The 24,357-nt window shown below is 46.0% G+C and overlaps 1 long non-coding RNA gene across 5 annotated transcripts in view; it reads left to right on the top strand.

The window, feature by feature from the left end:
- The window catches only part of LOC143824726 (uncharacterized), a 62,675-nt gene that overhangs the window by 6,486 nt on the left and 31,832 nt on the right, over positions 1-24,357 (top strand). For 4 of the 5 annotated variants that reach the window (XR_013226849.1, XR_013226847.1, XR_013226848.1 and 1 more), the window contains exons 4-7: positions 273-395; positions 3,651-3,847; positions 7,965-8,044; positions 11,828-11,993. This is a non-coding gene — a long non-coding RNA (uncharacterized LOC143824726). Of the gene's footprint in view, positions 1-234; positions 396-3,650; positions 3,848-7,964; positions 8,045-11,827; positions 11,994-24,357 lie in introns of all 5 variants that reach the window. The other variant, XR_013226851.1, reaches the window with a different exon arrangement.

Genomic DNA, 24,357 nt, shown 5'->3' with positions numbered 1-24,357 from the left:
ATAATCATAATGTCAAGGCGATATTAAGTCCGTTAATTTTCCCCCTCCGTTTCCCCCCCCTCCATCCCTCGTCTTCCATTTTCTTTTTTCTTTTTTTGTTTTCACACAGTTGTGCTGTAATTTTCGGTTTAATTAGTTTCTGTGGTTTTGATGACAACAGGTTTACATTTATCTTCTTTTTTAATATGCCTAATTGTTTATCCTTCATTCAGTAATATCTCATTAATTTTATAGCCCTCCTGCTCTCGGTCTCTCTGTGTCTCTCCCCTCAGCATCAGAGGAATTAATTTCTGCGCTATCTGGTGGGCTTGAAATTTGGAAAACACCTTTCCTGGCTCTCTGGCTTCTGAAAAACCCAGCTTGATCCTGCCCACCCCCTGGTGTGCTCCGTGTGAGTAAGTAATTGTTGCACAATAATCATATTGGTGCTCTCCACCCTGGACTCCTTAAAACACGGAGCCAAACCTGGTCTAGACTTTCCATTTTCAGTATTTTGGACGCAAGCAGAGATCTGGCTCACATGCATTTGCACTTCCAGTGCTGTCCAAACTGAGCTACATCCTTCTAAGTTGATTGAATGCCATGGGCTGAGAACAGCATTTATTTATTATCTATCATGTAACACATGGGTGTATAATGTAGCCAAGAGATCTGCCTCTGCTTAAGTATTTGAAAGGTTGTCACTTTGAGGAGGGCAGGATGCGGTTTCCGTTGGCTGCAGAGGAGAGGACGCGCAGTAATGAGTTTAAACTACGATATAGGCTAGATATCAGGAAAACATTTTTCACAGAGTAGTTCAGCAGTGGAATAGGCTGCCTAAGGAGGTGGTGAGCTCCCCCTCACTGGCAGTCTTCAAGGTTGGATACACACTTTTCTTGGATGCTTTGGGCTGATCCTGCGTTGAGCAGGGGGTTGGACTAGATGGCCTGTATGACCCCTTCCAACTCTAGGATTCTATGATTCTGTGCTTCCAAGTTTTCATGGGATCGGGCTTGCCCTAAGGAGGGCAATGTCAAACATCTTCCTTGTCCTCAGAGTCAGAAGTGGGACAGCCCACGCATGAAACTGCTCATATCCAAACCGGTAAAGCTGCCATCTTCCCGTTCCTCAAATCCAGGTGGCTCGATTTGCATAGCATACAAATCATTTGCTCGTTATGCAAATCAAGTGTATCTGTTGTTCCATTGTCTGTTCTCCCGTTGCTTTGTGCCTGCTCTTGGCAACTAGCGATGGGGGGGGGGGGGAGAGATTTAGGGAAAAATCAGTGGAAGCTTCTTTCATTCACGCCAGGCCACCTTCTTGGACAACAGCAGAGCTGTCCGGGGAGAGATGAAGCAAGCGTGTCAATCAGAGATTTGACTCGGCCCATTGGTTAGAACAATGGGAGGCAGGGGCCGGCTTGTTTCTCATTAATCAGTTGGGCAGGAGACCGCTGTTTTGCCTTGTATCTCTGGATCTGTGCATGGTGAAAGCTCGGAAATCCAGCCTAGCTGGCGGTCCAAGTGGGTAGGATGCCCAGAATCCAGACAAAACCAAGACAATGGCACCACATGGCAAGCCTGATAGCTTGGCACAGATGCAACACAATTGTCCTGAGTTGGGCCATTGTTCACCTAGCTCAGCAATGTCTGTGCCGACTGGCAGTGACGGTCGAGGGTCAGGCAGAGAGAGATCTTTCTCCATCCCTGGCCAGAATCTCAGCTCTGTTTTCTATTGGAGATGCCAGCAACAGAGCATGGGCCCTTCTATGTATCCTCTCTGCCATGGAGATATGACCCTTTTTCTTTAGATCCTGTCTTTTTTGCCATTGATGTTAGCGAAGGCAGATAAAATGGATTAAAATACATTCCAATTTGTTGGTCAGAGTCGTCACAAAACTGGTGCCAGCCGCCATGAACGGAATGCACACAGTACTGGGCTGGACACAACCAGTCTTAGGGATCATGGGCCTTCGAGCTGTGCCTCCATAGCTTAGAAGCAGACCAAGAATGCAGGATTGGTGGAGCAAGCTCCATTTGGTTCACTGTAGGGCAAGTCCGGCCACCACGTTTAATTCCAACTAAAGCTTCTAAATTGTCTTCAAGGGCAGTCCTAGAGTGGATTGCAGTTGTCAGAGCTCAAGGCTGCTGTAGGATGAATCACTGGGGTTCAAAATATTGTGTGTTTTTTTTTAATTGTAGATATGTACAGCAGGAAAAATACAAACCGCATCGGTTAAATACCTCATCAAGAAAGATATTGAAACATGTTTATAACATCTGATTAGTCCCACAGTAATCCTGTGACTTTAAATGCTTCTGATTTGGGTCCTAAACTGGGATTCCGCTGCTTCCAGGAGCAATTCGCTTCCTGCAAAACAGCAATTCATGTTCCACCGAAATAGTTTTTATAATAAGGAAGCTTTGGAACAAGGATCCAATCCAGAAGCTCATTATGTTTGAATGATAGTGACTTCCCCGATTCTATATACGCTTTGACGTCTTTCTGTATGAGGTATTTACCCATCCAATTTTGCACTTCATTTGCAAGGACCCGTTTGCAATTTCACTTTGGGCCTTCGTCTTCTTTTCGTACTGAGGACCTGTTCTGCCTTCAAACATGGCATGGATGGATCTAGCTAGACGGGGATTAAATCGATGTGCTCACACCAGCTTGTTCCCATTCACAAGCAAGCATATTTGGTACCAGCTGAAGCTTCTGCAGGGTCTCCCAGGGCAGCCCCATACAGAATGCATTACAGTAGTCAAGCATAGAGAATGAAGCAGCCCAGCTCAGCGTCTTGATACGACCGTGTATACGGCCAGGGTGAGTTTCATTGCAGCACTTGATCAATATGCACATTTGCATCGGCATGTCCAGGAGAGGGTGTTGCAAATGAACAAAAGGAAGTGAAAGGTGTTGCAAATGAACAGAAGGAAGTGAAAGGTATGGCAAACTGCCACATCAAGATCTGCAAATCAAGAATGGGGTTACGAAAGCACCAGTCCCACATCAGAAACAGCGCTGCATAATTCAAAATCTGGAAAATGCATAGGGTTAAGGCAAGCTTTTCTAATCAGGGGTTCCCAAAGGGGTGGGAGTTCATTAAATTTTAAAATGTGTTAAATGTCTATCGGCTGATATGACCATTTGTGGTCATGTCAACCCCCCTCCCAAAATGGCCGATGATGGGCCTGGAGGGGGTGGGATGGGGGGGTCCCTGGGGAGACGTGTCCTCAGCTCTGCTCCCCAGCTATATTCTGCACGATTGTACCACTTCTGGGGTTTCTCAAAGCCTGAATAATGTCTGAGGTTCCTCAACAGTAAAAAAAGCTGAGAAAGTCTAGGTTAGGATCTCTGAAATCCCAACAGAACATCAAAAGATGTGCATGAATTCAGATCTAGTCATGTGGCTTCCTGATCTAGCGGGCTACGTTTTATAAATGATCTTAGATTCTAGAGGCGTAACGGAGCGGCCGGGGATTTGCGGAAGGCTGCGTTTCCCCCAAAGATAAACCTATATGCAAATGGAGCAATGTTTCTTCTCACCTCTTATTGACTTTGGCTCTCCGGATCAATTTTCTTTATTAGCTGATGAATCTCTTCGAAAGACTTTCTGTACTGGATCGGGATAAATTATTTAAGCCGTAAATTGTCTCCACTTTTTACAGGGTTACCGCCAAGTGATTGAGCAGAGTAAGGCGGGGAACAAGGTCACCTCTAAGCAGTTCGAAGACAATCACCGAACATCTAAATGAACAGGCTCACGACTGGGGGCTTCAGGAAACAAAGAGGAGAAAGCTTGAGTTAGACAGATTGCCGGATCCCCACCACCACCATCCAGGGGAAGTGCTTGTTGCTAAACCAGGTGGGTCTTTGGGCCATTATGGTCATCTTCATAGGCCCTGCTTTCACCTTCTGAGATTACGGAGTTGTCAGGTTGCCAGCTGTGGGTTAGAATAGGGGTAGTCAACCTGTGGTCCTCCAGATGTTCATGGACTACAATTCCCATGAGCCCCTGCCAGCGTTTGCTGGCAGGGGCTCATAGGAATTGCAGTCCATGAACATCTGGAGGACCACAGGTTGACTACCCCTGGGTTAGAAAATTCCTGGGGATTGGGGGCGGAGCCTAAGAAGGGCAGGGACCAGGGAGAGAACGGACGTCAACGTTCCTAGTTTTGGAGAAGCTTCGGATCAGTGACTGTAAATGCCTGAACCTTCGGTCTGATGCCATCAGACAGTCCTGCCCTCTTTGCCTGTCTCTCTGTCTCCAATTATTTTGCACTCCTGCCCGAACGTGGCCGGAAAATTCCGGGGCACTCTCTGAAAGCACGCTGGAACTTATTCCATTTCCTCCGCACTCGTCTGCCGAGCGAGACAGCGGAGTCACCTCCCCGGGGTCAGAATTCTGCTTTTAATCTGCCATGCTCTGCTCGAAACCGAGTCCTCCTCGGCCCAAAAGAAATCAAATCACCGAGGCGAGAGCCGATATTAGTCTCTGATCCCCGCGACCGGCTTCAGACTGGCTGGGTGGACCCTGCCGAGTGGGATAATGACGTTCTTGGAAGTATAATGAACAACTGGTGCTTCTGGAGCGCATTCTCCTTCTTCATCCCCCCCTCCCCCCGTGGAATACAATTACCTTTATTTGTGCCAGGGGGGGAGTCACGTCGCAGGGAGAGCCCTAAGCAGACTTGCGCCTTTCTAAGCGTATTGACTCCAGAAGCGAGGAATTCTACATAGGAGTACACCGTTCATCACCCAAGAGCCTGGCATGGTATGTGCCCAGGGACATATGAATGTACAGCATAAGTAAGGGTACTTGCTTTGCTTGCAAAAGAACTTCCAGTGCCATTCTTAACAGACTCATAGAGTTCAAAGGGGCCAGACAGGCCATCTAGTCCCACCCCCTGCTCAATGCAGGATCAGCCTTAAGCATCCAGGAGAAGTCTCTGTCCAGCAGCTGCTTAAAGACCGCCAGTGAGGGGGAGCTCACCACCTCCTTAGGCAGCCCATTCCACTGCAAAACTACAATCATAGACTCCTAGAGCTGGAATTCATCTCCAGACTAGAGCAATCAGTCCCCCTGGAGGTAAGGGCTGCTTTGCAGGGTGGGCTCTATAGCATTCTACACCACTGAGGTCTCTCCCTGCCTCAAATCCTGCCCACTTCTTGCTCCACCCCCAAAGCCTCCAGGTATTTCCCAACCCATAGCTGGCAACCCTAGCTGTTCTGCAGAGTTTCCATTTCCTTACTGCCAGCAGAAGCTGAACAAACGGAGCACATTTTCACAACTGGTACCAAAGGATGTACATTTGCTCTGTCCAGGATTAGGGCTTTTAACACAATATTCCGAGGGGTGGGTGGCTGGATGGGTGGCTGGGTGGCTGGATGAAGAGCGAGGTTAACCTAGCGCCGCCCCCTGAAATGTATTGAATTGTGCAAATACCAACAGAACTTTGGGTGTCTCCATTTGCCCTTGGCAGCCAAGAAATGCTCCAGGCTGTGTTCGCAAGTGATTAATGCATTTTTGGCAACACATGTTTTCCTCTGTCGAGTGAATTACCATGTTCCTCTCAGGCTGCATGACAAATACCTTTATTGATTAAAGTACTTAAATATTTACACTCCTGGGTGACCTTTTCCCTTTAACTAGTCGGTTTTTAAATTGCTTTTTAGTCTTTCCCCGTTCCCCCGCCACTACCCTTACTTCTTTAAATGAAAATGCAGCCAGACCCATCTTTTAACTCGGGACCGAGCTCCTGCCGCCCCACCCTAATCCTAAACTTGGAAGTAAAACCTGTTGGTTGGTTTAAAAAGCCCTTCCTTGCAAGTAAAACTGGAGCGAGTCATTTGGAGATAGATTTTGGTTAAACAATGGCAAATTGGGGGGAGAGGGGAGCACAGTTAAAAGGGTAGAATTGGCGGGGGGGGGGGAGGGAGAGATGGTGATCCACCTTTCCTCCCTCCCAGAGTTTGATATAGCTGTTTACATCAAATGGAAGGTTGCCAGCACTAGTTTGGCAAACACCTGGAGAATTTGCGGAGTGGGTGGGATTTTTGGTTGGGAGGGGATCTCAGTGGAGTCTAATGCTATGGAGCCCACCCTCCAAAGCAGCCATTTTCTCCAGGGGGACTGATCTCTGTCAGCTTGAGATAAGCAATAATTCCAGGGGATCTTCAGGTCCCGCCTGGGGATTGGCATCCCTAATCAAACAGGGTGGGATGGGGGCTCCATGGGAAAAGAAGGGGAAACAGTTGAGAACCTCTCCCCCGATCAGCTGCTGGTGTTAGAAATGGCCATCAAGCAGCAGTCGACCCATGGTGACCCCAGATGGGGTTTTCAAGGCAAGAGAGGGAGGTGGTTGGCCATTGGTGTCCTCTGCTGAGCAACCCTGGATTTCGGCAGCAGGTACTAACTAGGCCCGTCCCTGCTGAGATGATGAGATCTCTCTGCTTGAGACCTTTGGTTAGCCCCTGCCAGCCTGAGCAGGCAATACTTTGACGGACCAGAGGTCTGAGCCAGGATCAGGCCACTTCAAGTGCTGCTTGTTACTGACCCCTCCTCTGTCTGGGGGAAGTCGGGAGTTGTCGAGATTCAGGCGCAACCCCTTCCAGGTTCATCCAAGCCGGAGATTTGCTTCAGCTATTGCAGCCAGAGAAACTCTGGGGCCCATGCTAATAGTGACCGTTCTATTATCGTTCGTCGCCATTTATCATTTCAGCCAGAGGGGTCATGAGGGAGGCGAGGACAGATTGGAACGGAAGGACCAGACGGAGAGCCAATTGGTATTCCAGCTGCCCTGCCTCTCGTAGGATCAAAGATTCTATGAGATCTTTAGGCAGCCACCAAACAGTTGCTCCCGATTTCTCTTTATGCAAATTTCATGCAGATGAGTAAAACCTGGTCCTGTTAATCAGCTATGAATAGAAGGCATCAATTAACAGGAGCAAACAAAAGAAAATGCACAGCTCAGGATAAGGGAGGGAGGTGTCTGGTCTCCAGATCGCTCTCCTTCTGGAATTGCATGGATCTGTGTCACATGGAAATGAGCAAGAAGGAGGCAAAGTTGGAGGCAAGATTTGTTTCCTTGGGTATTCTGTTTCTGAAACAAGAGGTGGGTTCTGCAGTTAGGAAAATCACTTGGGAATTCTGTTTAACAATTTCTAAGCATTGGGAAATGGGAACTGGGAAATGGGACCACAAGGGATCCTCCAGAAGACAAGGTGAACCAATGGTCTATTGCGGCCTTTCTCAACTTTTTTACGACTGAGAAACCCCTGAAACATTCTTCAGGTTTCAAGAGATGGTGCAGAATATGGTTGGGAAGCATCGCTGGGGACACACCCACCTGGGGCCCCTCCCTTTTCCACTCCCTCCAGGCTCAACATTGGCCATTTTGGGAGGGGGGAAGTGGTTAACAATTGTTTAAAAATAGATTAAAAATTAATTCATTCCCACCCATTCAGAAAACCCTCCCAGGGGCATCAAGGAAGCCCAGGGTTTCACGAAACCCTGGTTGAGAAAACCTGGTCTATTGAGATGATAATAGTTGGAAATTGTTCAACGGTGAAATATACGTGAACTGTATTAGATGGAAAGGGCAAGTTATCAATAAAAAGGGTTTGCAATGAAAACGGGAAATATGAGCACAAGAGATTTTGGATATTAATTTTTTTTTTTGTTATCCATCAGCCGTCTCGTCAGTCCTATTTTTCGTTTTACTACCTGGAGGCCGGCAAGGTAGAACAAAACGGGAGAACAATGCCAAGCACAATCACTGGCTGGACTCAAGTGTGGGGAATGGGACCAAAATAACATTGAAGCCACAGTCTCAGGGGAGACCATCTGTGGCAAACAGGATCAGGGGCGGGGATGAAGCTAGAGGGTGAATTTTTGCCTTGCCCAAATGGATCGTTTCCAGGCGAAAACTCGAACGAGAGAACGTCTGGAGTTCTTCAGATCTCCTTATCTCTTCTTTCAGAGCACATAATCCTCCCGATTCCGGGGACAGGACGACGGATGGAATCGTAGAAGCAGATCAAGCAGGTCCTTTCCAGGAAGGTGAGGAACAGAAAAAAGTCAGGGAGGGGAGCGGGTATCTTTCTGGCTGTCATGATTGAGAGGAAAATATTTCCTGCTTCAGCTCCCATGGCTTTATAGCCGCCTATCGCTTGAAAGTACCTTGGCCTATGCAAGGGGGAAAAGCTTATCGGGAGGCAAAGAGCGAAAGTCGCTTCCCCTCAATCTCTTTGAGGCGTAACTTATTTCCTTCCCTCTCCTGCTTAGTGTGAGAGCCAGCTTGGCGCGGTGGTTAAGATCGGCGGCCTGTCATCTGGAGAGCCAGGTTCCCCACTTCACGTGCAGCCAGCTCGGTGACCTTGGGCCAGTCTCAGTTCTCTTAAAGTGTGTCCTTGCAGAACAGTTCTTCCAGAGCTCTCTCAGCCCTGCCTACCTCACAGGGTGTCTGTTCTTCCTCCCTGACAACCCCCCTCCTCACTGTGAAAGCTCAAAGGCCCTCCATGTTTCTGCGTCCTTGGCCCAGGTTTAATCTTAGCAAAGGGACGTGTCGCCATGTTGCTGGCATGACATAATTTCTGGGCTGAATCCAGTCGAATCATAGAGTTTCCGGTAAATGCTAGAGTGGCACATGGTCAGCAGGATGTCCCATGTAGACGTGCCCCAGAAATGGTGTCTTACAATTGACCCAATGGCAACATTTGGCTATTCTTCTTCCTGCCGCCCTCCAGAGCAGAGGCTGTGGATAGAGGCTGCTGCTCTAGGCCTGGCATCCCTGAACCTGTTTTCCTCCCCTTGTTCCACCCTACATCCCATCCCGACCACTTCTGGAGACTGGCAGTCCAGCTGAGCACCCGTGTCGTTTTTCCGATTCTCCTCTACAGGAGGTGTCCTTTCGGGAGCATTCGAAATAGCTCTCCTTGCGGCGGGCCGTGCAGGAAAGGTCGCCAGGCATCTGGGGTGGCAGCCAATTTAGTCGAAAAGCCGACAACTTCAAAGCAAATGCGGGATGTTTGGGAGAAGCGTCCAATGCTTTTGGAGGGCACGCCAGTTGCGATTAGATGCTCGCCATTTCCCAGGGGAGGGAGATGGTTTGAAATATATTTTTTTTATCCTGTTGAACAAACCTCCCGAGGGGGCTTTAGAAATGCAAACGGTGAAGCTCAGAGCAGCGGCTGCGGCAAAACGGCCTTTCATAAAAGCCACAGATCTGCGCAACCTTTTCTTGCCGCTGTGTTGGGAGTTACTGGGCTTCAAAACACACAACCCAGCCCTCTCCAGCACCCACGGCCATCGTTTTGCTTTCTGTTTTTATTTACTTCATTCATATCCTGGCTGTCTCTCCGGTGGGAGCTCCAAGAGGCGTGTCTCCTCCATTTTAACCGCACAACAACCCTGTGAGGCAGGTTAGGCTGAGAGGGAGCGTGTGACAGGCCCAAGATCGTCTCGAGCTAGCACAGTGAAGTGGTTAAGAGCGGTGGCTTCTAATCTGGCGAGCCGGGTTGGATTCCCCGCTCCTTCACACGCAGCCAGCTGGGTGACCTCGGGCTAGTCACAGCCCTGATAGTGCTGTTCTCACAGAGCAGTCTGGTCAGAGCTCTCTCAGCCCCACCGACCTCACAGGGTGCCTGTTGTGAGGAGAGGAAGGGAAGGCGATTGTAAGCTGCTTTGAGACTCCTCCGGGCAGTAAAAAGCAAGGTATAAAACCCAACTCTTCGAGCCCATCTCCCAGATTCTAATCCCATGTTTTTAAGCATTGCATCACACTGGCTCTCTCATCGCCACAGCATCAATGGCAGATCCAAGCTCAGTTATTGCAGAGGACAGTATTGCAGAGGACAGTTATTGTAAGCACAATTAGAATCCAGGACTCCCAGAGATCTCCTTGCATTGCTTCTTCCTGCCACCTCACCCCTCCCTCGGTGCTGGAGATTTTACGTAGCTCTCCTGATGGAAAGCTTAGACGGGTGGCTCCTTCTGGGGTCTCGCTCCTTAAATATATACTGTATCGCTCCGCATCTCATCCGAAGCTGCCCGGTAATAGGCAATTACTGCTCTTAAGCAGACAAGCCCTTCGCCAAGAGAACCAGCGGTGTCTTAAACTCTTCATAAATCCTCTAATAGTGCTTCTATTAATACCCAGTTTCTGGCACGTTCCTAATTACTACGCTCCTGAACAATCCGTCGGCTGGCGTGCTGATGAGACAATGCACCTTTGCTGGCCGGGGGTGGGAGGGTGGTGGGGGGGGAAGAACCATGCAGCCTGGTCCCTTGCTAACTGGCCTCTGAGTGTGGAACTACTGCAGCACTAGATATGTGGATGGGCTAACAACAAAAACAACAACAATTTTTATTTAAATGCCGCCCTTCCAATGCTCAGGGCGGGTAACAGCGCAAAAACAAATACAAAAGTTAAAGTTTTAAAACATCATCGTTTATGCCCCCGACCAAAATCCCAACAGGGGAGGGTTGTAGCCAGAGTTAATCTTCAGCATTCCCTTCTCCCTCCTTCTCCTAGCGGGGAGGCCAGGCTTATATGGGAGATGTTATTTCTGGCCTTGAACATAAGCCTGGTTGAATAGCTCCATTTTGCAGGATCTGCGGAACAAAGCGACTTACGATCGCCTTGCCTTTCCTCTCCCCACCACAGACACCCTGTGAGGGAGGCAAGGCTGAGAGAGCCCTGGGAGAACTGCTTGGTCAGCTCTATCAGTGCTATGGCGAGCCCAAGGTCACCCAGCTGGCTGCATGCGGGTGAGAGGGGAATCCAACCCAGCTCACCAGATTAGGAGCTTGTGCTTCTAACCAAGCTGGCAGGTAGGGATGCCAGTTTCCAGGTAGCACCTGGAGATCTCCGATTGCAATTGATCTCCAATTAAAATCCGTTCCCCTGAAGAAAAAGGTGACCTTGGGCCAGCTGCTGGTCTCCCAGAACTCTCTCAGTCCCACCTACTTCAGAAGGCACCTGTCGTGGGGAGAGGAAGGGAAGGTGATGGCGAGCTGCTTTGAGACTCCTTAGGGCACAGGAAAGTGGCTATGAGAACTAGCTCTTCTTCTTCTTCTTCTGGTAACTCGGTCAGCATGCTCGAGCACCCCCGGCCCCCCACCTCGCTGGCGGCCTAGTTATAAATGCCGTCGTCTCTCCCTTTTGAGCTGTTACATGCCACACGCTGAATGAGAAGGAGCAATTCACGTCTCATTTAAAGAATTCTTCCCCCCTAAAAAAAATTATTATTATCCCTTTACCTTCCCTACGGTTCTTCCCTTATTAAAACAGAACCCAAGCTTCCTTTGGAGAATACAAGCAATTTGTTACCATAACAACACCTCTCCTCTCCTACTTTACAAAGTTTAACTACCGCCTTGTCTCAGCTGGTGTTTCTCCCCTCGGGAGCCGAGGTCCGGCACTGTTCCTCTCGCAAACATGAGCCTTGAAAGGTGGGGAGGGGGAGGAGAGGACAACCCAGGCTAGGAGACGGGCGTTGGGGTAGAGTTCGTGGTGGGCTTGGACCTTCAGCCTTCTTCCCAAATGTTGCATACCCTGATTCCATAGTCAGCCACCTGGATTCTTGTTAAGACACTGAGCTGCCCATTCTAATTCACATGGGTTGGATCCAACCAGGGTTTCCATGAGAGAAAGAGTGCAAGAGCTCTAGTCCCCTTTGACCACCGAAACAGGTTCAACTGGGGTGGGGATGAATGACACTTCCATCTACAAAAGCCACGTGGGACAGGTTCTATAACAAGTAGGAGGATTGAGGAGAAATGTTTGGATCTAGCCCACGTTTGAGCAGAACAGTGTACCAATTGTCTCCTTTACAAAAATAGTGAACCCTGTTTGCCATGGATGGGTACTTCTGTCGCTCAACTGAGAACGGAAATAATCTCTGATGGGGAGTAACCGTAATACGTTGGCACCGGAATGCAGACACGTTCGTCACCAAAGAACAGCTCAAGTTTTGCTCCGCTGTTGAAGAAAATCTGCCATCCGAAGGTATGTTGCCTCTGATCATGGAGGTTCTGTCTAGCTATCATGGAAACCAAGAGCTTTGTTGCTGTTCTAGGGGAACCGATGCTTGTCTGGAAAGGAGCTGGAATTCCATAGGATCCCCAGGTCCCTCCTGGATGCCGGCATCCCTATTATTATCTCAGATGAGACTATTTTACTGATCTGGGGTTTAGAGGTTCTAGCATTTGAAAAGGGAAGAACAGACTGCAGAATACAGGTGCAGAATGTTCAGGTTACAGGTGGGAATACCTGTGTTGAATAGTCCCTTAGGGACTCAAAAGGCTTTCACACAGAAGAAAGGGGGCAGAACAAAGCTGTCTGGAACAGAACCTTCATTTTGCAGATTTATATTTTAAGTTGTCTTGGCAGTAGTATGTGTGAAAAGGATCTAGAAGTCTTAATAGACCAGACATCGAACATGAGTCAGCAGTGTGACTTGGTGGATAAAAAGGCAAATGGTATTTTGGGCTGTATCAAACGGAGTATCGTGTCCAGATCACGGGAGGTGATGGTACTGTTTTACTCTGCTCTGATTCGGCCTCACTTGGAATGCTGTGTTCAGTTTTGGGCATGTCCAGAGGAGGGCAACAAAGATGGTGAGGAGTTTGGAGACCAAAACGTAGGAGGAAAGGTTGGGGAGCTTGGTCTGTTTAGCCTGGAGAGGAGACAACTGGGAGGGGATCTGATAGCCATCTTCAAGGGTGTCATGTAGAGGACGGAGCAGAGTTGTTCTCTCATCCCCCGGAGGGATGCACCAAAGCCAATGGTTTCTCAGTGGAACAGGCTTCCTTGAGAGGTAGTGGGTTCTCCATCTTTGGACATTTTTTATCAAAGGTTGGTTAGCCTTCTGACAGAGAAGCTGATTCTGTGAAGGTTCAAGGGGGTGGCAGGTGACAGTATTTCAGTGACAGGGTTGGGAGTGTCCTGCATGATGCAGGGGGTTAGATTAGATAACCCAGGAGATCATTTCCAACTCTATTCTAATGTTTGTTTGTTTTTTGTATATTCAGGCAAAATTAATCAAGGGCAGCCACCCCTCACACACACACACACACAGTCAGCAGTGGTACAGCCCAATTGACAGTCCCCCCCCCCTACCAAAGTCCCTTTGACCCAGTTCCATTCCTGGTGACCTAAGCCTTCATCCCAAAGGAAGTGCAAAAAAAGAAAAAAGAACTTGCCCTCAGACAAAAAAAAAAAGACGAAGACGAAGACAACAAAATATAGGTTTAAAAAACAGCCATGGTTTTATTGCACATGATGGTGCCTCTCGGAAGCACCCACCATTTGACTCATCGGGAGCTGCAAGGCCAGAAAGAGCAACTCAGGATGAAGGCAGTGCAAAGAAGGCAAAAACCCAGGTCCCCCTCATGCCAATCTGGGGTTCCACAGGGAAAAATTCCTTCTCGGCCCCAATTCAGGCAGCCAGCGAAGCCTGCACTGTCAGGTTAAATGGAGGGTGGGGCATCCTTCCTCCTTGCCTGGAGGCCATTCAATCAACAGGGAGGATGCTTCGTAAGGGGGGAGGGGGAATTAACACATCTATCCATTACGGGTCCTTTCCTTTGGACAGGATCGCCCGGCAGGATGTTGAAGAGGAGAGGAAGAGTAGGCGATTATAATCCACTTTATAAATCCTTCAGGAAGGATTAAAGTGGGTTACAAAAACCCAGGTCTTCCTTTTCTTTCTTCTTTTACTCTTCTGCCTTCTTTCTTGTGTCTTCTGCCTTATTTCTTCGGTCACCTGTATTCTGTCTTCTGCCTTCTTCAATTTTCTTTCTTCAATCTTCTTCTTCTACCCTAAGCACACATGTCAAAATAGCTACTCTATAAAGTTGTAAAAAGGAATTTTTCTTCTGCCTTCTGCCTTCAATCTTCTCTTCTAACTACTATCTTCTATTTTCTTCTGTTTTCTTCTTCCCTAAGCCCTCTGCCTTCTGCCTCCTGCCTTCTGTCTTCTACCTTCTTTCTTCTGCCATCTGCTTTCTATCATCTCTCTTCTTTCTTCTTCCTTCTGCCTTCTATCTTCTGTCTTCTGCCTTCTATCTTGTGCCTTTTGTCTTCTGTCTTCTGCCTTCTCTCTTCTGCCTTCTGTCTTCTATTTTCATCTATTTTCTTCTATTTTCTTCTACCTTCTATCTTTTGCCTTCGGTCTTCTAACTTCACTCTTTGGCCTTCTGTCTTCAATCTTCTCTCTTCTGCCTTCTGTCTTCTATTTTCATCTATTTTCTTCTATTTTCTTCTACCTTCTATCTTTTGCCTTCTGTCTTCTGTCTTCACTCTTTGGCCTTCTGCCTTCAATCTTCTCTCTTCTGCCTTCTATCTTCTATCTTCTATTTTCTTTCTTCTATCTTCTTCTTCTTCCCTAAGCCCTCTCAGCACAATAGCTACACTATGTAGTTTTAAAATGGAATTCTGCCTCACTTACCTCACAAGGGTGCCTGTTGTGTGGAGAGGAAGAGTAGGTGATTGTAATCCACTTTGAGAATCCTTCAGGGAGGATTAAAGTGGGTTACAAAACCCCAGGTCTTCCTTTTCTTCTCTCTTCTGTCTTCTGCCTTCTATCTTCTTTCCTCTATCTTCTTCTATCTTCTTCTTCTTCCCTAAGCCTTCTCAGCAAAAAAGCTACACTATGTAGTTTTAAAATGGAATTCTGCCTCACTTACCTCACAAGGGTGCCTGTTGTGTGGAGAGGAAGAGTAGGTGATTGTAATCCACTTTGAGAATCCTTCAGGGAGGATTAAAGTGGCTTACAAAACCCCAGGTCTTCTTTGTCTTCTCTCTTCTGTGTTCTGCCTTCTATCTTCTGTCTTCAGCCTTCTGTCTTCTTTCTTCTGCCTTCTGCTTTCTATCTTCTCTCTTCTTCTTCCTTCTTCTGCCTTCTGTCTTCACTCTTCTGCCTTCAGCCTTCAATCTTCTCTTCTGCCTTCTGGCTTCTGCTTTCTTTCTTCTTTCTTCTGACGTCTGCCTTCTGCCTTCTGTCTTCTGCCTTCTGCCTTCTGTATTCAGCCTTCTGCCTTCTTTATTCTGCCTTCTATCTTCACTCTTCTGCCTTCAGCAATCTTCTCTTCTGCCTTCTGGCTTCTGCCTTTCTTTCTACTTTCTTCTGATGTCTGCCTTCTGCCTTCTGTATTCGGCCTTCTGTATTCAGCCTTCTGCCTTCTTTATTCTGCCTTCTATCTTCACTCTTCTGCCTTCAGCCTTCAATCTTCTCTTCTGCCTTCTGGCTTCTGCCTTTCTTTCTTCTTTCTTCTTTCTTCTGACGTCTGCCTTCTGCCTTCTGTATTCGGCCTTCTGCCTTCTTTCTTCTGCCTTCTATCTTCTCTCTTCTTTCTTCTTCCTTCTGCCTTCTATCTTCTGCATTCTATCTCCTGCCTTTTGTCTTCTGCCTTCTGCCTTCTCTCTTCTGCCTTCTGTCTTCTTTCATCTATTTTCTTCTACCTTCTATCTTCTGCCTTCTGCCTTCTCTCTTCTGTCTTCTGTCTTCTTTCATCTATTTTTTTCTACCTTCTATCTTTTCTGCCTTCTGCCTTCTATCTTCACTCTTCGGCCTTCTGCCTTCAATCTTCTCTCTTCTGCTTCTATCTTCTATTTTCTTTCTTCTATCTTCTTCTTCTTCCCTAAGCCCTCTCAGCAAAAAAGCTACACTATGTAGTTTTAAAATGGAATTCTGCCTCACTTACCTCACAAGGGTGCCTGTTGTGTGGAGAGGAAGAGTAGGTGATTGTAATCCACTTTGAGAATCCTTCAGGGAGGATTAAAGTGGCTTACAAAACCCCATGTCTTCTTTTTCTTCTCTCTTCTGTGTTCTGCCTTCTATCTTCTGTCTTCAGCCTTCTGTCTTCTTTCTTCTTTCTTCTGCCTTCTGCTTTCTATCTTCTCTCTTCTTCTTCCTTCTTCCTTCTGCCTTCTGTCTTCACTCTTCTGCCTTCTGCCTTCTGCCTTCTGTATTCAGCCTTCTGCCTTCTTTCTTCTGCCTTCTATCTTCTGCCTTCTATCTTTACTCTTCTGCCTTCAGCCAATCTTCTCATCTGCCTTCTGGCTTCTGCCTTCTTTCTTCTTCCTTCTGCCTTCTATCTTCTGTCTTCTGCATTCTATCTCCTGCCTTTTGTCTTCTGCCTTCTGCCTTCTCTCTTCTCTCTTCTGCCTTCTGTCTTCTTTCATCTATTTTCTTCTACCTTCTATCTTCTGCCTTCTGCCTTCTATCTTCACTCTTCTGCCTTCTGCCTTCAATCTTCTCTCTTCTGCCTTCTATCTTCTATTTTCTTTCTTCTATCTTCTTCTTCTTCCCTAAGCCCTCTCAGCACAATAGCTATACTATGTAGTTTTAAAATGGAAATCTGACTCACTTACCTCACAAGGGTGCCTGTTGTGTGGAGAGGAAGAGTAGGTGATTGTAATCCACTTTGAGAATCCTTCAGGGACGATTAAATTGGCTTACAAAACCCCGTCTTCTTTTTCTTCTCTCTTCTGTGTTCTGCCTTCTATCTTCTGTCTTCAGCCTTCTGCCTTCTTTCTTCTGCCTTCTGCTTTCTATCTTCTCTCTTCTTCTTCCTTCTGCCTTCTGCCTTCTCTCTTCTGCCTTCTGTCTTCACTCTTCTGCCTTCAGCCTGCAATCTTCTCTTCTGCCTTCTGGCTTCTGCCTTCTTTGTTCTTTCTTCTGACATCTGCCTTCAGCCTTCTGCCTTCTGTATTCAGCCTTCTGCCTTCTTTCTTCTGCCTTCTATCTTCACTCTTCTGCCTTCAGCCTTCAATCTTCTCTTCTCCCTTCTGGCTTCTGCCTTCTTTCTTCTTTCTTCTGCCTTCTGCCTTCTGCTGTCTTTCTTCTGCCTTCTATCTTCTGCCTTCTATCTTCACTCTTCTGCCTTCAGCCTTCAATCTTCTCTTCTGCCTTCTGCCTTCTGCCTTCAGCCTTCTTTCTTCTTCCTTCTGCCTTCTCTCTTCTGCCTTCTGTCTTCTATTTTCATCTATTTTCTTCTATTTTCTTCTACCTTCTATCTTTTGCCTTCTGTCTTCTATCTTCACTCTTCGGCCTTCTGCCTTCAATCTTCTCTCTTCTGCCTTCTATCTTCTATTTTCTTTCTTCTATCTTCTTCTTTTTCCCTAAGCCTTCTCAGCACAATAGCTACACTATGTAGTTTTAAAATGAAATCTACCTCACTTACCTCACAAGAGTGCCTGTTGTGTGGAGAGGAAGAATAGGTGATTGTAATACACTTTGAGAATCCTTCAGGGAGGATTAAAGTGGGTTACAAAACCCCAGGTCTTCCTTTTCTTCTCTCTTCTGTCTTCTGCCTTCTATCTTCTTGTATCTTCTTCTTCTTCCCTAAGCCTTCTCAGCAAAAAAGCTACACTATGTAGTTTTAAAATGGAATTCTGCCTCACTTACCTCACAAGGGTGCCTGTTGTGTGGAGAGGAAGAGTAGGTGATTGTAATTCACTTTGAGAAACCTTCAGGGATGATTAAAGTGGCTTACAAAACCCCAGATCTTTTTTTTCTTCTCTCTTCTGCGTTCTGCCTTCTATTTTCTGTCTTCAGCCTTCTTTCTTCTGCCTTCTGCTTTCTATCTTCTCTCTTCTTCTTCCTTCTGCCTTCTCTCTTCTGCCTTCTGTCTTCTGTCTTCACTCTTCTGCCTTCAGCCTTCAATCTTCTCTTCTGCCTTCTGGCTTCTGCCTTCTTTCTTTGGCCTGTCTGCCTTCTGCCTTCTGTCTTCTGCCTTCTGTATTCAGCCTTCTGCCTTCTTTCTTCTGCCTTCTACCTTCTCTCTTCTTTCTTCTTCCTTCTGCCTTCTATCTTCTGTCTTCTGCCTTTTATCTTCTGCCTTTTGTCTTCTGCCTTCTGCCTTCTGCTTTCTCTCTTCTGCCTTCTGTCTTCTATTTTCTTCTTCTACCTTCTATCTTCTGCCTTCTGCCTTCTATCTTCACTCTTCGGCCTTCTGCCTTCAATCTTCTCTCTTCTGCCTTCTATCTTCTATTTTCTTTCTTCTATCTTCTTCTTTTTCCCTAAGCCTTCTCAGCACAATAGCTACACTATGTAATTTTAAAATGGAAATCTGCCTCACTTACCTCACAAGGGTGCCTGTTGTGTGGAGAGGAAGAATAGGTGATTGTAATACACTTTGAGAATCCTTCAGGGAGGATTAAAGTGGGTTACAAAACCCCAGGTCTTCCTTTTCTTCTCTCTTCTGTCTTCTGCCTTCTATCTTCTTGTATCTTCTTCTTCTTCCCTAAGCCTTCTCAGCAAAAAAGCTACACTATGTAGTTTTAAAATGGAATTCTGCCTCACTTACCTCACAAGGGTGCCTGTTGTGTGGAGAGGAAGAGTAGGTGATTGTAATACACTTTGAGAATCCTTCAGGGAGGATTAAAGTGGGTTACAAAACCCCAGGTCTTCCTTTTCTTCTCTCTTCTGTCTTCTGCCTTCTATCTTCTTTCTTCTGTCTACTTTTATCTTCTTCTTCTTCCCTAAGCCCTCTCAGCACAATAGCTGCACTATGTAGGTTTAAAATGGAATTCTGCCTCACTTACCTCACAAGGGTGCCTGATGTGGAGAGGAAGAGTAGGTGATTGTAATACACTTTGAGAATCCTTCAGGGAGGATTAAAGTGGGTTACAAAGCCCCAGGTCTTCCTTTTTTCTCTCTTCTGTCTTCTGCCTTCTATCTTCTTTCTTCTATCTACTTTTATCTTCTTCTTCTTCCCTAAGCCCTCTCAGCACAATAGCTACACTATGTAGGTTTAAAATGAAAATCTGCCTCACTTACCTCACAAGGGTGCCTGTTGTGTGGAGAGGAAGAGTAGGTGATTGTAATCCACTTTGAGAATCCTTCAGGGAGGATTAAAGTGGGTTACAAAACCCCAGGTCTTCCTTTTCTTCTCTCTTCTGTCTTCTGCCTTCTATCTTCTTTCTTCTGTCTACTTTTATCTTCTTCTTCTTCCCTAAGCCCTCTCAGCACAATAGCTACACTATGTAGGTTTAAAATGGAATTCTGCCTCACTTACCTCACAAGGGTGCCTGATGTGGAGAGGAAGAGTAGGTGATTGTAATACACTTTGAGAATCCTTCAGGGAGGATTAAAGTGGGTTACAAAGCCCCAGGTCTTCCTTTTTTCTCTCTTCTGTCTTCTGCCTTCTATCTTCTTTCTTCTATCTACTTTTATCTTCTTCTTCTTCCCTAAGCCCTCTCAGCACAATAGCTACACTATGTAGTTTTAAAATGAAAATCTGCCTCACTTACCTCACAAGGGTGCCTGTTGTGTGGAGAGGAAGAGTAGGTGATTGTAATCCACTTTGAGAATCCTTCAGGGAGGATTAAAGTGGCTTACAAAACCCGTCTTCTTTTTCTTCTCTCTTCTGTGTTCTGCCTTCTATCTTCTGTCTTCAGCCTTCTGCCTTCTGCTTTCTATCTTCTCTCTTCGTCCTTCTTCCTTCTGTCTTCTCTCTTCTGCCTTCTATCTTCACTCTTCTGCCTTCAGCCTTCAATCTTCTCTTCTGCCTTCTGGCTTCTGCCTTCTTTCTTCTTTCTTCTGACGTCTACCTTCTGCCTTCTGTATTCAGCCTTCTGCCTTCTTTCTTCTGCCTTCTACCTTCTGCCTTCTATCTTCACTCTTCTGCCTTCAGCCTTCAATCTTCTCTTCTGCCTTCTGGCTTCTGCCTTCTTTCTTCTTTCTTCTGACATCTGCCTTCTGTCTTCTGTCTTCTGCCTTCTGTATTCAGCCTTCTGCCTTCTGCCTTCCTTCTTCTGCCTTCTATCTTCTCTCTTCTTTCTTCTTCCTTCTGCCTTCTATCTTCTGTCTTCTGCCTTTTGTCTTCTGCCTTTTGTCTTCTGCCTTCTCTCTTCTGCCTTCTCTCTTCTGCCTTCTGTCTTCTATTTTCATCTATTTTCTTCTATTTTCTTCTACCTTCTATCTTCTGCCTTCTGCCTGCAATCTTCACTCTTCTCTCTTCTGCCTTCAATCTTCTCTCTTCTGCCTTCTATCTTCTATTTTCTTTCTTCTATCTTCTTTTTCCCTAAGCCCTCTCAGCAATATAGCTACACTACGTAGTTTTAAAATGGAATTTTGCCTCACTTACCTCACAAGGGTGCCTGTTGTGTGGAGAGGAAGAGTAGGTGATTGTAATACACTTTGAGAATCCTTCAGGGAGGATTAAAGTGGGTTACAAAACCCCAAGTCTTCCTTTTCTTCTCTCTTCTGTCTTCTGCCTTCTATCTTCTGTCTTCAGTCTTCTGCCTTCTTTCTTCTGCCTTCTGCTTTCTATCTTCTCTCTTCTTTCTTCTGCCTTCTATCTTCTGTCTTTTCTGCCTTCTATATACTGCCTTTTGTCTTCTGCCTTCTGCCTTCTGCCTTCTGCATTCTATCTTCTGCCTCCTGCCTTCTCTCTTTTGCCTTCTGTCTATTTTCTTCTAATTTTCTTCTATTTTCTTCTGCCTTCACTCTTCTTTCTTCTGCCTTCTTTCTTCTGCCTTCTTTCTTCTGCCTTCAACCTTCTCTATCTTCTCTCTTCTGCCTTCTGTCTTCTATCTTCTATTTTCTTCTATTTTCTTCTGCCTTCTCTCTTCTTTCTTCTGCCTTCTTTCTTCTGCCTTCTATCGTCTGCCTTCTGTCTTCTTGCTTTCTTCTGCCTTCTGCCTTCTTCCTTCTGCCTTCTTCTGCTTCCTACCTTCTATCTTCTCTCTTCTGCCTTCTGTCTTCTATTTTCTTCTGCCTTCTATCTTCACTCTTCTGCCTTCAATCTTCTCTTCTGCCTTCTATCTTGTTTTGTTCTGTCTTCTTCTTCTTCCCTAATCCCTCTGCCTTCTGCCTTGTCTTCTGTCTTTTGCCTTCTTTCTTCTGCCTTCTGTCTTCAGCCTTCTGCCTTCTATCTTCTGCCTTCTGCCTTCTTTCTTCTGCCTTCAACCTTCTAACTTCTCTCTTCTGCCTTCTGTCTTCCATTTTCTTCTACCTTCTATCTTCTGCCTTCTATCTTCACTCTTCTGCCTTCTGCCTTCATTCTTCTCTCTTCTGCCTTCTGCCTTCTATCTTCTATTTTCTTTCTTTCATCTTCTTCTTCCCTAAGCCCACTCAGCAAAATAGCTACACTATGTAGTTTTAAAATGGAATTCTGCCTCACTTACCTCACAAGGGTGCCTGCTGCGTGGAGAGGAAAAGTAGGTGATTGTAATCCACTTTGAGAATCCTTCAAGGAGGATTAAAGTGGGTTACAAAACCCCAGGTCTTCCTTTTCTCTCTTCTGCCTTCTCTCTTCTTTCTTCTGCCTTCTTTCTTCTGCCTTCTTTCTTCTGCCTTCTGCCTTCTATCGTCTGCCTTCTGTCTTCTTGCTTTCTTCTGCCTTCTGCCTTCTGCCTTCTGCCTTCTGCCTTCTTCTGCTTCCTACCTTCTATCTTCTCTCTTCTGCCTTCTGTCTTCTATTTTCTTCTGCCTTCTATCTTCACTCTTCTGCCTTCAATCTTCTCTTCTGCCTTCTATCTTCTATTTTCTTCTGTTTTCTTCTTCTTCCCTAATCCCTCTGCCTTCTGCCTTGTCTTCTGGCTTCTGCCTTCTTTCTTCTGCCTTCTGTCTTCAGCCTTCTGCCTTCTATCTTCTGCCTTCTGCCTTCTATCTTCTCCCTTCTTTCTGCCTTCAACCTTCTATCTTCTCTCTTCTGCCTTCTGTCTTCTATTTTCTTCTACCTTCTATCTTCTGCCTTCTATCTTCACTCTTCGGCCTTCTGCCTTCTTTCTTCTGCCTTCTGCCTTCTATCGTCTGCCTTCTGTCTTCTTGCTTTCTTCTGCCTTCTGCCTTCTTCTGCTTCCTACCTTCTATCTTCTCTCTTTTGCCTTCTGTCTTCTATTTTCTTCTGCCTTCTATCTTCACTCTTCTGCCTTCAATCTTCTCTTCTGCCTTCTATCTTCTATTTTCTTCTGTTTTCTTCTTCTTCCCTAATCCCTCTGCCTTCTGCCTTGTCTTCTGGCTTCTGCCTTCTTTCTTCTGCCTTCTGTCTTCAGCCTTCTGCCTTCTATCTTCTCCCTTCTTTCTGCCTTCAACCTTCTATCTTCTCTCTTCTGCCTTCTGTCTTCTATTTTCTTCTACCTTCTATCTTCTGCCTTCTATCTTCACTCTTCGGCCTTCTGCCTTCATTCTTCTCTCTTCTGCCTTCTATCTTCTATTTTCTTTCTTCCATCTTCTTCTTTTTCCCTAAGCCCTCTCAGCACAATAGCTACACTATGTAGTTTTAAAATGGAATTCTGCCTCACTTACCTCACAAGGGAGCCTGCTGTGTGGAGAGGAAAAGTAGGTGATTGTAATCCACTTTGAGAATCCTTCAGGGAGGATTAAAGTGGCTTACAAAACCCCAGGTCTTCCTTTTCTGTCTTCTGTCTTCTCTCTTCTTTCTTCTGCCTTCTATCTTCTGACTTTTGTCTTCTGCCTTCTGCCTTCTATCTTCTGCCTTCTGCCTTCTCTCTTCTGCCTTCTGCCTTCTATCTTCTGCCTCCTGCCTTCTGTCTTCTATTTTCTTCTACCTTCTATCTTCTGCCTTCAGTCTTCTCTCTTCTGCCTTCCATCTTCTATTTTCTTTCTTCTATCTTCTTCTTCTTCCCTAAGCCCTCTCAGCAATATAGCTACACTATGTAGTTTTAAAATGGAATTCTGCCTCACTTACCTCACAAGGGTGCCTGTTGTATGGAGAGGAAGAGCAGGTGATTGTAATCCACTTTGAGAATCCTTCAGGGAGGATTAAAGTGGGTTACAAAACCCCAGGTCTTCCTTTTCTGTCTTCTGTCTTCTGCATTCTGCCTTCTCTCTTCTTTCTTCTGCCTTCTATCTTCTGACTTTTGTCTTCTGCCTTCTCTCTTCTGCCTTCTGCCTTCTATTTTCTGCCTCCTGCCTTCTATTTTCTTCTATTTTGTACTGCCTTCTCTCTTCTGCCTTCTATCTTCTATTTTCTTTCTTCTATCTTCTTCCCTAAGCCCTCTCATCAAAATATCTACACTATGATGTTTTAAAATGGAATTCTGCCTCACTTACCTCACAATGGTGTCTGTTGTGGAGATAGGATGAGTAGGTGATTGTAATCGAATCCCTGAGTTAGGATTAAAGTGGGTTACAAAGCCACAGGTCTTCCTCTTCTTTCTCTCTTCTGCCTTCTGTCTTCTCCCTTCTTTCTTCTCTCTTCTCTCTTCTTCTCTCTTCTACTCTAAGCTCTCTCAGCAAAATAGCTAGTTAAATTGCAAAATGGAACTCTTCCTTAGTTACCTCACAGTGTCTCTATTATCGGGAGAAAATCTTGATAGGAACACCATCTACAGACAATTCAAGCACCAAGAGATGTTGTAACCCTGTGGGCAATAAGATGTTGATACCAAACAGGCCTAAATATGCAATATGACTAAAGTTGTGCAAGATGGATGCGTTCAGGATTTTTTTTTTTTTAAGTATTCAGGCAGGAAGGATTTTGACTAATTGAACATTTTCCCAGTGGTGCAGCTTACCTGTTTACAATCACAGCAGAAGAGCTAATCTTACCATATATGATAAAATGGCAAAAGTATGGGAAAGGACAGGGGCAGGAAGAAAGGCAGGGAAATTGCCTTTGAGAAGAGAAAGAGAGAGGACATGTGCCTGTCTCTGAGTGCCTCAAGGACACTAAAGCAAAGCTCATAAATCATGTGCTTTTCCAGGGAGCGGTATTATGACATGTGATGACACGTAGCATTGTGGATGACAGCACCCGCTTGCCTCATTGTGACCTGCGGAGAAACCCTTGCTGGCATATGCAGGACTGAAATATTTCAGGAGCTATATTAGGACGACTTGACAGAAGGGGAAACTAGAAGGGGAGGAGAAAAAGGCAGAAATAGAAAGAGTAGAGGCCTTGTCTGATGCATGTTGATGCAGAAGGAACCCCCTTTGATTTCAAAGGGACTTCATAAGACTGGAACCTCAAGGATGTAGGCAAGAGGTAATGGCTGATGGGCCATCTCACCTTGAAGATGCTGGGCAGACATCTGTAGTGCACTTTCTTTAGATACTTCTTCCTTTGCTAACAAAATAAACTTTTCCTTGCTACTCAGTGGTCTCACTTTGATCTTTTGGGCTGGAGGGATGAGGAGCATCCTTGTATGCAACAGCAGGAAGAAGAAGAGAAGAAGAGTTGATTTCTATACCCCACTTTTCACTATTCTAAGAAATCTCAAAGCAGCTGACAATCATTTTCCCTTCCTCTCCCCATAACACGTACCCTGGGAGGTTGATGGGGATGAGTGAGCTCTGACAGAACTCTAAGAGAACAGCTCTAACAGAACTGTGCCTAGCCCAAGGTTACCCAGCTGTGGACAAGTGGGGAATCAAACCCAGCTTGCCAGATTAGAA

This window comes from Paroedura picta, chromosome 15, assembly GCF_049243985.1.
Source record: "Paroedura picta isolate Pp20150507F chromosome 15, Ppicta_v3.0, whole genome shotgun sequence".
Lineage (NCBI taxonomy): Eukaryota > Metazoa > Chordata > Lepidosauria > Squamata > Gekkonidae > Paroedura > Paroedura picta.
Note: the sequence above shows the minus strand (reverse complement) of the source record. Positions and strands in the feature narration are given on the sequence as shown.